Source organism: Tiliqua scincoides, chromosome 6, assembly GCF_035046505.1.
Source record: "Tiliqua scincoides isolate rTilSci1 chromosome 6, rTilSci1.hap2, whole genome shotgun sequence".
Classification (NCBI taxonomy): domain Eukaryota; kingdom Metazoa; phylum Chordata; class Lepidosauria; order Squamata; family Scincidae; genus Tiliqua; species Tiliqua scincoides.
In genome coordinates this window covers 9,285,294-9,297,442 of record NC_089826.1, presented here as the reverse complement: position 1 = coordinate 9,297,442, position 12,149 = coordinate 9,285,294, and the positions used below count along the sequence as shown (strand labels likewise).

The 12,149-nt window shown below is 44.5% G+C and overlaps 1 pseudogene; it reads right to left on the bottom strand.

The window, feature by feature from the left end:
* Positions 1 to 3,312: 3,312 nt before the first annotated feature.
* LOC136656649 (5S ribosomal RNA) lies at positions 3,313 to 3,431 on the bottom strand (annotated as a pseudogene).
* Between the last annotated feature and the right edge of the window lie 8,718 nt (positions 3,432 to 12,149).

Below are 12,149 nucleotides of genomic sequence, written 5' to 3'. Positions count from 1 at the left end.
TGTATTTGGTATTACTCAAATAAAGTAGTAGTTTTGAAGCTCTGTGTCATCTGCCCACCAGCCTTTGTCTAGTCTTCTCACAGGACCCTGTGGAAGAGGCATGTTTGGCGAATCCTGTAAGGCTTCCTCTGTCCATCTAACAGCCACTCTTCCACCTCTTCACTGCTGGCTGTTCAATGTAAAACAGAGAGATCATTTCATTCAGTGGCGTAGCTAAGCCATCTAGCCCCCACGGCACAAAATTTTTTAACACACCCCTGTCAAATTTAATACCCCCATGTCAACACCCCCGAGGTCTGGGAGATGGTCTGAGGCTCCCAAGAGTCAGGGAAAGAGCAGCCTCTTGTCTAGCATTTCGGCACGAAGAGCCAGGCTGATCGCCTAGCGTTCTGCAAGACAGAGCAACATGTGTCTTGATGCACCCGTGAGCCCAAAGTTCATCAGAGGAAAACTTATCTACTTACCTGGTGAGAAAGGGAAAACATACTCACACAAAGAGTCCTTTCCAGATTTGTCTTCTCCTTTGTGGCCCTCAGAAGGCCTCCCTGAAGCCTTGGAAAGGTACTTCTGGTTTCCGCCAAAATCGAAAGTAGCTTTTAAATCGAAAGTGCCTCTGAGGCTTGGGGAGGCTGCAATGGTCTCCCTAAATTTCAAAAGGCTACTTTTTCACCTCAAGTTCAGTGTCACGGGTGCAAGATGGCAGCCCTCAAGGCATGGTACCTGGGGCAATGTATTTCCTACCCCCTTTAGCTATGCCACTGTTATTGCATGCCCTGGGACCAATCCCAGAACAGCCCGGGTTCTCTGCTTTACTGATTGTGCAGGACTGCAGTGTCCTGTTTTAAGTACAGCAGAGTTTCCCAATCTTTCCAGCAGCCAAGGAATACTTTTATCTGTAATTAAAATTTGCTGGGACGGGTTTGTTACCCAATTAAAGAAGTTGATTAATCATATGAGCTTGATTGATTAGCCAATTAAATCTGCATACATTCCATATGAGGGGGGGAAAAACCAGTTCTTAAGGGAATAAGTACACTTTGTTTTTAGATTATCATGCCTCTTTTGTAGCTGGTATAAACCTAAGATGCTTTCCTCTTTCTCTTTCACCTAGGCAGGAATGCCTCTCCTAAGATGGTTGGCAACCTTCAGTCTCGAAAGACTATGGTAGAAGCCTACAGCACCCAGTATTCCCGGGCGGTCTCCCATCCAAGTACTAACCAGGCCTGACCCTGCTTAGCTTCTGAGATCAGACGAGATCCGGCATGTGCAGGGAAGATGGAGCTTGCCATATCCTGTTACCCTTAAGTACCTCTTTTTAAAATGTTTTGTGAAAGCTGTTGTCCAATTGATTGTGGGACTCTTTTTAGTAAATTAAAATGTTTTTAATCAGTTGGTATCCATGTTTTAACTAAATAAATTTGAATCAATTCCTCTTGCGTTTTCAGGCCGTCATGGGCGTTTGAGCCCAGTTGCATAGCTAGAAGGGGTGCAAAGCACTAAGTTTAGCTGGGAGTGTGCATGCGGTTCTACCTCCTCCCCTTCTGAGGAAGGGTGTTCACCTTCATTTTACTCCCCCCACCTGGAATGACTCCGAAGGTGAGGAGACACTTGCACACTGGGCTGAGTCTCCCTGGAAAACTTGCTTTGCACCCCCTCTAGCTATGCCACTGTTTGAGCTAGTCCTGCTCTAACATCCAAATACTCTATTTTGGGGGGGGGGGGGGAATGACTTGTGCCTTGACTGCAAAATGAAGTCTGTAGGGAGGCTCAGAGCACAACAGACTCTGTCTCTAAGATTTGGGGGTAATCTATTTTTAGCAGGCCTTTTCCACCCCTCCCTGGTCTCTTCTAAACCTGTGCATTTGCTATGATTTTTAGCACAACACACATTCCTGAATGCACACAACACCCACACACTCCTGTCATACTTTCTCTGCTCAGATGGGAGGCAGTGCATGGAAATTGGGTGTCCTGGTGTGTTGTGGAAAATTAATATGCACTGTCTCCACAAAATGGAAATGAATAATAACACTTATTTCCACGATAAGTTAGACAGAAGTTTTTCCATGTGTTAGTCTGCGGTAGTACTGCAGGATATCCTGCTACACTTAGTGCAACTTTGCTCCATATTGCTTGGAGCTTGTGTTGCTCCTTTTCCGCAACACAATTCTATGCATGCCTACTTAGAAGTAAGTTCCATTGTGTGCAATGGCGCTTACTCCCAGGAAAGGGTTATATGATTCCAGTGCTTGGTATCACTTCCCTCTTTGGTGCCTTCAAGGGCTAGTATCTTGCTTTTTAAAACTATAGTTTGTTTTTCAGGGAACGGATTATGAAAAAATCAGATTGCGTTCCATTTCTGGTTCAGACCCTTTGACCTGGTTTTGAATCAGTTAGCAGACTAATATCAAGCTGTTTTGCTTGCAGTGTAATTCTATAAGATGAATACTATTATAACTACTTAACTTGAGAAAAATATTTACATTTAGTGGCTTTTGAATGCTAAAACTTTTTTTTTTTTTTTTACAAACAAAACACATAAAACTTGTTAAAGACAAGAAAAATAAAACATCATAAGTTGTAAGCAGAGTGCCTGATTGTTGAACACCTTATTTTTGGAATCACTTACCTCTTTTGCGTAGGTTTATTCTGGTTAAGGTCCGGGGAAGCCAAGAGATTTTATATTTGGGTTCAGTTTTGGTTCATGATTTATTAAGAAAGAAAGAAAGAAAGAAAGAAAGAAAGAAAGAAAGAAAGAAAGAAAGAAAGAAAGAAAGAAAGAAGGCCGCACTGGGTGATGTGCATGGGGGTGTGACACCCCTACTGGCCAAAATTGTTAAAAATTGCTATTTTTCGGAATAATACCATCATGTTATATATCATTTGATGCATAATTTCATGCAGAATGCAGTGAAACAAATTGTATTAAAATACCTCCATTCTATCAAATGTTATAGCCAAGAACCAATGGGGTTGAGGCAGTGATGCTTTGCCATGCCCACCACCTGGGATGTTGCCATGCCCACTGCATGGGAGAAGGTCCATCTTGGGCGTGATGCACTGGCCTCCCGCACTGGGTGAGGCAAATCCTAGTGACGCCACTGTTTGAGGATACATGCAAGGGCAGTAGTGTTAGCTAGAGAGGGACATGGCTTCTCCCACTCACTGTTGGACCATTTGAGGCAGCAATGGCCATGTGCAGGCACATGGCTGTCGCTGCCCTAAATGGCTTCAGCGGTGACTGGGAGGTGGACTAGGAACGTGTGCTAGATGCTTGGTTGGCAACCTTCAGTCTTGAAAGACTATGGTAGAAGCCTACAGCCCCCAGTATTCCTAGGTGGTCTCCCATCCAAGTACTAACCAGGCCTGACCCTGCTTAGCTTCTGAGATCAGATGAGATCAGGCATGTGCAGGGTAACAGTGTGCTAGATGTGGATAGAGAATAAGTATAAGGATATGCAGAAGGGCATGATGTAGTGTACTCTGAACAGCTGGTGAAGTGAATGATTTTGCTGCGGGGTTTAAGAGGAAGGTGAAAGGACTGAGGTGTGACAAGGATGGCCAGAGGGGGAAAAGTTGCCACAGTTAGGGTGGAAGCATGGATGAGAACAGAGCATGATCCCAAATTTGCTGAATTGCCGTGCAGTACATAAACATGAAGCCTTCGCTGCAGTCAGTCACACAAAAGTCTCACTTTCTGAAGCTGAGGAAATCAAAGAAGGAAGTAACAGGAAAGCATGAAAGGAGGACATAGCTGTGCTGGGACACCTGAAGATCAAACAGGTTCACAGATCCGTTGAGCTAGGCCAGTGGTTTCCAAACACTCTGCCTTCAGGTTTTCCTTTTCACCTGGCAAGAAGCCCTTGTACGTTGCAGAGGATTCTGGGGCATGCGGTCAGTTCACACAGCACTCTAGCTAGGAAACTCCAGCCTTATCAATTCTGAATATCAGCCGAGAGTGTACATTGGAACATACCCAACATTCCCCTCTGGCTATACATTTCAGAGGAAAACTGGTGAACTAGCTGCCTCTTATGGAAGCTTGTCTTCCATTGCTAATTTTTGCACTGAAAAATCCGCTGTAGGCTTCCCAGGAAGCTCAGGACTCCCTGGAACACAATTTGAAAGTGACTAAGTTGAGTGAGTGGTTTTTTGGGGGTGGGTGGGGAGTAAATGACTATTGCACAATTTAAGAGAGAAGCCCAGAAAACCTTGAGTTGAGATGGGCCATGTGAGAGAACTCGAGGAAAGAGTTTCACTTTGCAGATCTTGGGGCCAAACCAGATTTGATTTTCATCATGCCACTGGCCCTGGTATAGTTGCTTTTACCTGTGAAACATCATCCATGGGGAGGGAGAACAAATACTGGGTCTGTGTTGAGGGGGCTCTACATTTACCCTAAGCTGCAGTCCCAGCCTGGATTCTTGCCCTCCCCCACTTTTATCTATGCTGTTTGCCCAAGGAAAAAAAATGGCTCCCATGAGAGATCCTGCCCTCCCACCCTCGCAACTAACAGTGCCAGGGGTAGCCTTAAAGTTCCTCTTCTCCAGACATGGTCTCCATCTGTATGGCCCCCACCCTGCAATGTATGGAATTTACATAAGAACAAGGGTGAATGTACTAGGACCAATAGGTTTACCAGATACAAGGGGGAGAGAGTGTCTATACCAGTGATTTTCAACCTTTTTCATCTCACGGCACACTGACATAAGAACATAAGAACAGCTGGATCAGGCCATAGGCCCATCTAGTCCAGCTTCCTGTATCTCACAGCGGCCCACCAAATGCCCCTGGGAGCACACCAGATAACAAGAGACCTCATCCTGGTGCCTTCCCTTGCATCTGGCATTCTGACATAGCCCATTTCTAAAATCAGGAGGTTCCGCATACACATCATGGCTTGTAACCTGCAATGGATTTTTCCTCCAAAAACTTGTCCAATCCCCTTTTAATGGCGTCTGACAAGGCACTATACTGGTCAAGGCACACCACCAGGTTTTTGACAATAGACAATGCACACCATGCCACCAGTGGGGGCTCACATCTCCCATTGGCCCTATTAATAAATGACCTTTCCCCAAATTCCTGTGGCACACCTGTGGACCTCTTGTGGCACACCTGTGGACCACTTGTGGCACACCAGTGTGCCACGGCACAGTGGTTGAAAATGGCTGGTCTATACCTTTAACCCTTGTATAGAGAGGGAATTTTGGCAAGTGCCATTCAATATAGAAGGGTATAAAAAGCTGCACCTGCCAAAATTCCCTCTTTTATACAAGGGTTAGGCACTCTGACCCTGTTTGTATCTGGTAATCCTAAATAACATGATTAATGTTGCATCTGGTTTAGCCCTGACTGGATGAGCCTGTGCGATCTCCTTTAGCACCTGAACAAATGAGTCCAAATAGATCAATAAAGACCTTAGAGAAGTTAGTAAAATCACAAGTACAGTCCAAGGTTAAAGTTTGGACCTGGGCCTCTCTAGTGTGGTGTAAGTAACAGATAATGGAGTGACTATAACTATGTAAACAAAGCCAGAATGGTGCGCACTTGTGCACTCTCTCTCTCTCTCTCTCTCTCTCTCTCTCTCTCCACCCCCCCAGCCCTGATGTAGGATGTTTTCTATGAATTCAATTTATCTTCCAGTGCAGGAAGTTTCCCAGTAAATTCAGCCCTGATTGCACCAATAACAGAGTGAAAGAAGACGAGGAGACCTAGAGGGTAAGGACGTTGCCACAGCTCTGGTGTAATTAGGAATCATCATAATCAAATACAGGAAATTGGCACATCTGCTTTTCAGGCTGTTGATCCAACTGTGTTGCTGAATGCGCACCCTGGCAAGCTTGATGTGCTCGGCAAAGATGTCTCTGCATAAATATTTACATAATTTTTCTTCAGACAGCAGCGCTAGAAGCAGTTGTTTTTAACACTTGTCTTCCCATGTGCAATTTTCTCTCCCCTCCCCCGATCCTGAGAAAGAGGAGTTGACTTGGCTTTCTAATATTTGCCTTATCTACTGCTCCCTCTCCCCAAGATAGAGACTAATTAAACATTGGTTAATCCTTAACTAAGGTAACTTAAAGCACTTTATGCAGCAAGCAGAACTGTGGTGTGCACACCAGAATTTACACTAACCATGGATGGCATTCCCATGTCATTTTAAATAATAATAATAATAATAATAATAATAATAATAATAATAATAATAATAAAACTTTATTTTTATCCCGCCCTTCTCCCAAAAAGGGACCCAGGGCGGCTAACATATAAAACAGATTAAAACATAATTTCACAAACAGATAAAAACATATTAAAAAACACATTCGCAGAACCCATAAAAACAGTAGTCAGAAGAGTCAGAATAAAAGAGCATAAAACAGCAGTTCTTAGAAGAATCGGGCCTGTAAAAAAGCAACTAAAAGATATATAAAAGATGTTAAAAAGGCCGTAATGTCAGAAGGCTTGGTTAAACAACAAGGTCTTCAGGCCTCGCCGAAAGGTCTCGAGGGAGGGAGCCATTCTCAAGTCAAGGGGAAGGGAGTTCCACAACGTTGGTGCCACTACTGAGAAGGCCCTATTTCTTGCCGCCGCCCCACGTACCTCCTTAGGCGGCGGCACTTGTAAAAAGGCCTTCTCTGATGACCTGAGAGGACGAGCCGGATTGTATGGGAGTAGGCGATCTCTAAGATAACCTGGCCCAGAGCAGTATAGGGCTTTAAAGGTCAAAACCAGCACCTTGAATTGGGCCCGGAAACGAATGGGCAGCCAATGTAGCCCCCGGAGAAGACAGAGTCAAACCGCCTAGCTCCAGTGACCACACGGGCCGCCGCATTCTGCACTAATTGCAGTTTCCGAACCGTCTTCAGGGGCAGCCCCACATAAAGCGCGTTACAATAATCTAACCTCGATGTCACCGTAGCATGGATCACCGTGGCCAGGTCTGCACGATCCAAGTATGCACCAGCCGAAGCTGAGCAAAGGCCCCCTAGCCACAGCCGCCACCTGGGAATCCAGGAGCAGCTGTTAGTCCAGGTGGACCCCCAAGCTGCGGACCTGCTCCTTCAGAGGGAGTGCAACCCCATTCAGAGCAAGCCGATAATCCAGCACCTGCATTGAGGATTTCCGAACCAGGAGAGCCTCTGTCTTATCCGGATTTAATTTCAGCTTGTTAGCCCCCATCCAGATCCTCACTGCTTCCAGACAGCACTCCAGGCCCTGTTTTAAACAACATATTTTAAACAACATACACATATTTGATCACTCTCATTAGGACACAGTTTCCCCATGCATATTCATGTGCTTTTCAAGGTGCACTAATGTGCACAGGTTTTAGTGGGAAAGGCAGAGAATGAAATTCACAATTCAGTCTTTGGACACCTCTTGATTTTAGTCAAATCAAGGCCCCTCCTTATGGCCATTTAAAGATAGTAGCTCAGGGGGGGGGTTGAGCCCCCTCTGTGATTTGAGCACTCCTTTGAGACAAACCACAGTTTACAATTCTACAAAAGTCCCCAGAAGAGGACACAGTGCAGACCAACATAGAGATAGTTGAATGACATTATGAAAATGTGTGAAATACTGAACACCTTATTCAGGATGGCCATCCACTGTAGTATGACATGATTTCAGTTTTAGGCACATTAACAATAGAAGATAATGAGGAAAAAGTTACATCAAGAGAGTTTAACTAAAAGGGGCTTCATGACACAATATAACGGGGTGGGGGGAAGCATCCTGAATAGATGCTCAACATCAGCTGCATTTTCATATTCAACACTCTCTATGTTGGAGAGCATGGCCTGACACTGTATGTGTTCTGAGACATGGGAACTCTTCAACCAGCCATGATGTGTATGTGCAACCTCCTGGTTTTAGAAATGGACTATGTCAGAATGCCAGATGCAAGGGAGGGCACCAGGATGAGGTCTCTTGTTATCTGGTGTGCTCCCTGGGGCATTTGGTGGGCCGCTGTGAGATACAGGAAGCTGGACTAGATGGGCCTATGGCCTGATCCAGTGTGAGCTGTTTTATGTTCTTATGTCTGCCCATAGCCACTCTTGAGCCCCCAGCCCTTACTTTAGCCTGAATCACCTAGAAGCTAGGCCAAGCAATGAGCAAAAGTTCCTTTGAGGAATGCAACTGGCTGACCCATTCTGAATGTGGTCAGCTGATCCCTGGCCCCCAGCCACAAGCTGGCCTGAGCTGCCTGCTAGAGCAACAGTGTAAACTCTCTCATCCTGAGCCTGCTGTTGGACTGATTCCCTTGTTCGGGCTGTGCCTTTTGCCTGCAGCCTGATTTACCCAGGCCACATGCTCTTGACTGCTACCTTACCCCTGGGCCCAGATATCTGGAGGGCCATCTTCTCCTGCATGAACCTGCCTGCCCTCTGTCATCATCTGAAAATGCCCTGTTGCATGGCCCTCTCCCCAGTGCGCTTTCCTATGGTGCAGAGGATCTGGGACTCTGGGTGTCCTTGACGTGGGAGGCTTGGTTATCCACCTCACTAAAGGCTCTTAGGAGACAACTGGAAGCAATTTTGTTTGGGTTCTCTTCTTATGGACTTACTTATCAATGTTTTTCTCTCTTCTGTTTTGTTTTTTAATTTCTTTTTGGATCGAGGCCATATGGCTTCGGCAAAGGGTTAAAACCTCCCTACCCAGGCCATGATTTGATTCAGATTGAGCCCTCCTCCTCAGCTGCTATTTAAATTAGAAAAAGCAAGCATGCAAAGGGAAACTGTTAAATGCATTGTTTGGCGCTTAAACTCATTGATTTCAGCGGGGTGATGCATGCTCAACACAGTTGAATTAGAGCATAAGGGATTTCCAGCCCAATCCTATGCATGTCTACTCAGAAGTAAGTCTCATTAGAGTCAATGGGGCTTAATCCCAGGAAAGTGTGGATAGGATTGGGCTGTTCCTCATTTCTGAGACCTCTACTGTCTAGACCTCACTAGATGGGTCACAAGCCAATTCAGGTGGGTCCTCATTAATTTCAATGTGTATTTTATTTTTTAATATATTAGACTCATTGCTACCATGGTATGTGACTGCATTTGGGGAAATGTTACAGGTCTGTACTTTTAACAGGCTACAATGTATATGCTTTGACAACGATAGTCAGTGGGGCTTACTCCTGGGTATGTGTGGATAGGACTGCAGCCTTTGGGATGTTTAGGGATTTTTTTTTTTTAAACAGATCAGCAACTGCATGGGAGGGTTCTTTTTTATTTTTATTTTTTTTTAAGCTTATCCTTATTGTATACTTTACTTTACTTATTTAATTTGTTTTTGTTTTGTGAGGGTGTTAAAAATTTTCCTGCTTCATGTCATTTCTAAGCATGACATCACTTCCTGTGGGTCCCAACAGACTGTCATTCTAAAAAGTGGGTCCTGGTGAATCATTGATCTAGACCAGGGGTGCCCAAACCCCGGCCCTGGGGCCACTTGCGGCCCTTGAAACTTCTCAATGCGGCCCTCAGAGAGCCCCCAGTCTCCAATGAGCCTCTGGCCCTCCGGAGATTTGTTGAAGCCCACACTGGACCGACGCAACTGCTCTCAGCATGAGGGCAACTGTTTGACCTCTTGTGTGAGCTGTGGAATGAGGGCTCTCTCCACTACTTGCTGTTTCATGTCTGTAATGCAAAAGCAGCAGCAAAGGAAAGGCCAGCCTTGCTTTGTGCAAGGCCTTTTATAGGCCTTGAGATATTGCAAGACCTTCATTCATTCATATAAGTTCATCTTTAATATATTCATTTATGTAAACTTATGTAAATTTATTCAAATTTCAAATGTAAACTAATTCTTTTTCCCCCCCGGCCCCTGACACAGTGTCAGAGAGATGATGTGGCCCTCCTGCCAAAAACTTTGGACACCCCTGATCTAGACAGATATCATTTTCTGCATAATATTTTTGAAGATCTGGTCTGACTTACCCCAAACATTTCATGATGAAATATTTTTTTGCTTGAGCTTCTGTTTACTGTGGAAAGATATAAAAGTACAGTACAGATATATCCTTCCCAACTATGTGTTTCTTTCAGGGTTTCATGTGCACCCCCCCCCCCATTTTGGCTTATATAATTGTTTTTGAAAGGCTGTTTTCTCCCCAGTGTATATAGGTTAAATGTCTTTCAGCACAGCTCTAAATAGGTTTACACAGAAATATCTGAGTTCAGTGGAACTCAGGCCCACTCACTCCTGAGTAAGTACTCATGTAACTACATACTCATACAATTGCCTTAAGCCATTTGACTGCCCTGGTAATAAAAACAAATTTTAACTACATACTCTTATGTCATCTATTATTAAACATTTATCATTTTGGGTGTCTGTCCCCTCCCTCCATAGCAGGATATTTGGCATCAATGCCAGGGCATGTTATCATGGCTCTTAACCATGCTATGTCATGTATATTCAGATAGCCAACTTTTCAACCAGCTGCTGTTCCTGTGCCTTAATAGCAGTTTGGATGAAGGCATTTATTGGAGATAAATGTTTATCTCCATTACATGAAGTGCTTCAGTTCCTGGACAAGTTGTTATTAAAGGCTTAAGAGCCAATCAAGTCATTTTTTTTCTTATTAGTTGGCAACCCTAATGTGGACCAGTGAATGACCTGGTTGGACAAAACAATTTATATCTGGGTTTATGCCTTGAAGCAGCATACTGGATTCCTAAAATAAAAACTTAGCTGCCTAGCCATCCCCTAAGGGAGTTGGCAACCTTCTTCTTCATAGGAGCCAGACATTGGGCCCATTAAAAGTAAGACTGAATGTGTGTTCAATACTCATAGGTGCTCCTCCTGATTAGTCTATAGAGCTTAGAAAATAGAGATGGATCCAGGTGGAAGAGACTCCTGCTCAGTCAAAGACACTCAAAGGAAGCTTCTGCCCTTGGTCTGCTTACATTGTAAGCCTTACAGAGATAGAATTCCAAATTTGAATTATTTTTTAGGACCCCACATACCAGGTGGACATATTTTTTGGGACTATGTGCTGGATGATTTCAGGTGGCAGGGTGATTTCAGGTGGTTCTGGCCTGCAGGCTGTGGGTTGCATATCCCTGCCCTAGAGCTAGTGCAAAATTTCAAAGATGTCTAAAATTCGAGCATACAGCTTTAAAGTAATCAATGACACCTTCAACTTCCTATTTCCTGTTTACAGTGTGGTGACTGGAGTTGTACTGCATCTGATCATGGAGGTTCTGTTTTTAGCAACTTGTCAAAATCCAGCCTGGGGACACACATGCAGAAGTTGTGTTCCATATATGTTTACATGGGCTAAGAACTGGAAATGGAAAGGAACTAGCATATGTGATGGCTAGCTCACACCCTCTGAAACTACCTTGAACCCATTCTCCTACTGAATCTCTGCTTGTCAAGCTGTTTTTAAAGGTACAGGAACCCAACCATATCCTGGTTACTTGCTTCATTGTTGTTGGCTGTTACTAGGAACACCACCTTCAGCTCTCAAAGCTTGTGGTTAGCATACAACACACACCACAAGTTTGCTCTGAAATTCATATCCCTCAACCTTGAACTGCAGTCATCTGTCCAAGCTACTTGAAGTACATCTGGTGGCACCAAATAATGGAAAGAACTTGTTTTACAACATTTGTCTAGTAATGCTACTGACAGCTTCAAAAGTCCTTTTTGTGGTTTACTGTTTTTTGTTTCCCGCTATAGACCACGAGCCACATGAGGTGAACAGTAACCAGATGTGGCTTGACACATCTTCAGTGGTGAAATAAAAAAAGAAAATGTATAATATGTCTTCAGGCTGGACATGTGATTTCTGCACATTAAAGTGTTTGTGCTGCTGTACTACAATAAGAAGAGCCCTGCTGGATCAGGCCCAGGGCCCATCTTGTCCAGCTTCCTGTGTCTCACAGTGGTCCACCAGAGGCCTCAGAGCACACACAAGATACCTGCATCCTGGTGCAACTCCCTTGCATCTGGCATCCAGAGTTAGGTGACCTCTAAAAGCCAGGGGTTGCATAGAGTCATCATGGCTTAATTCACTGTCCAGCGGGTCAACTGTTTCTGTGGCAGGTTTCCTGCAGACTTCCATTTATGGAAGGAAGCTTCCTTGCCCTTCATAACCTCTCTAATTCTGCTTGTTAGCCATGCTGACACCCTCCTGAACTTAG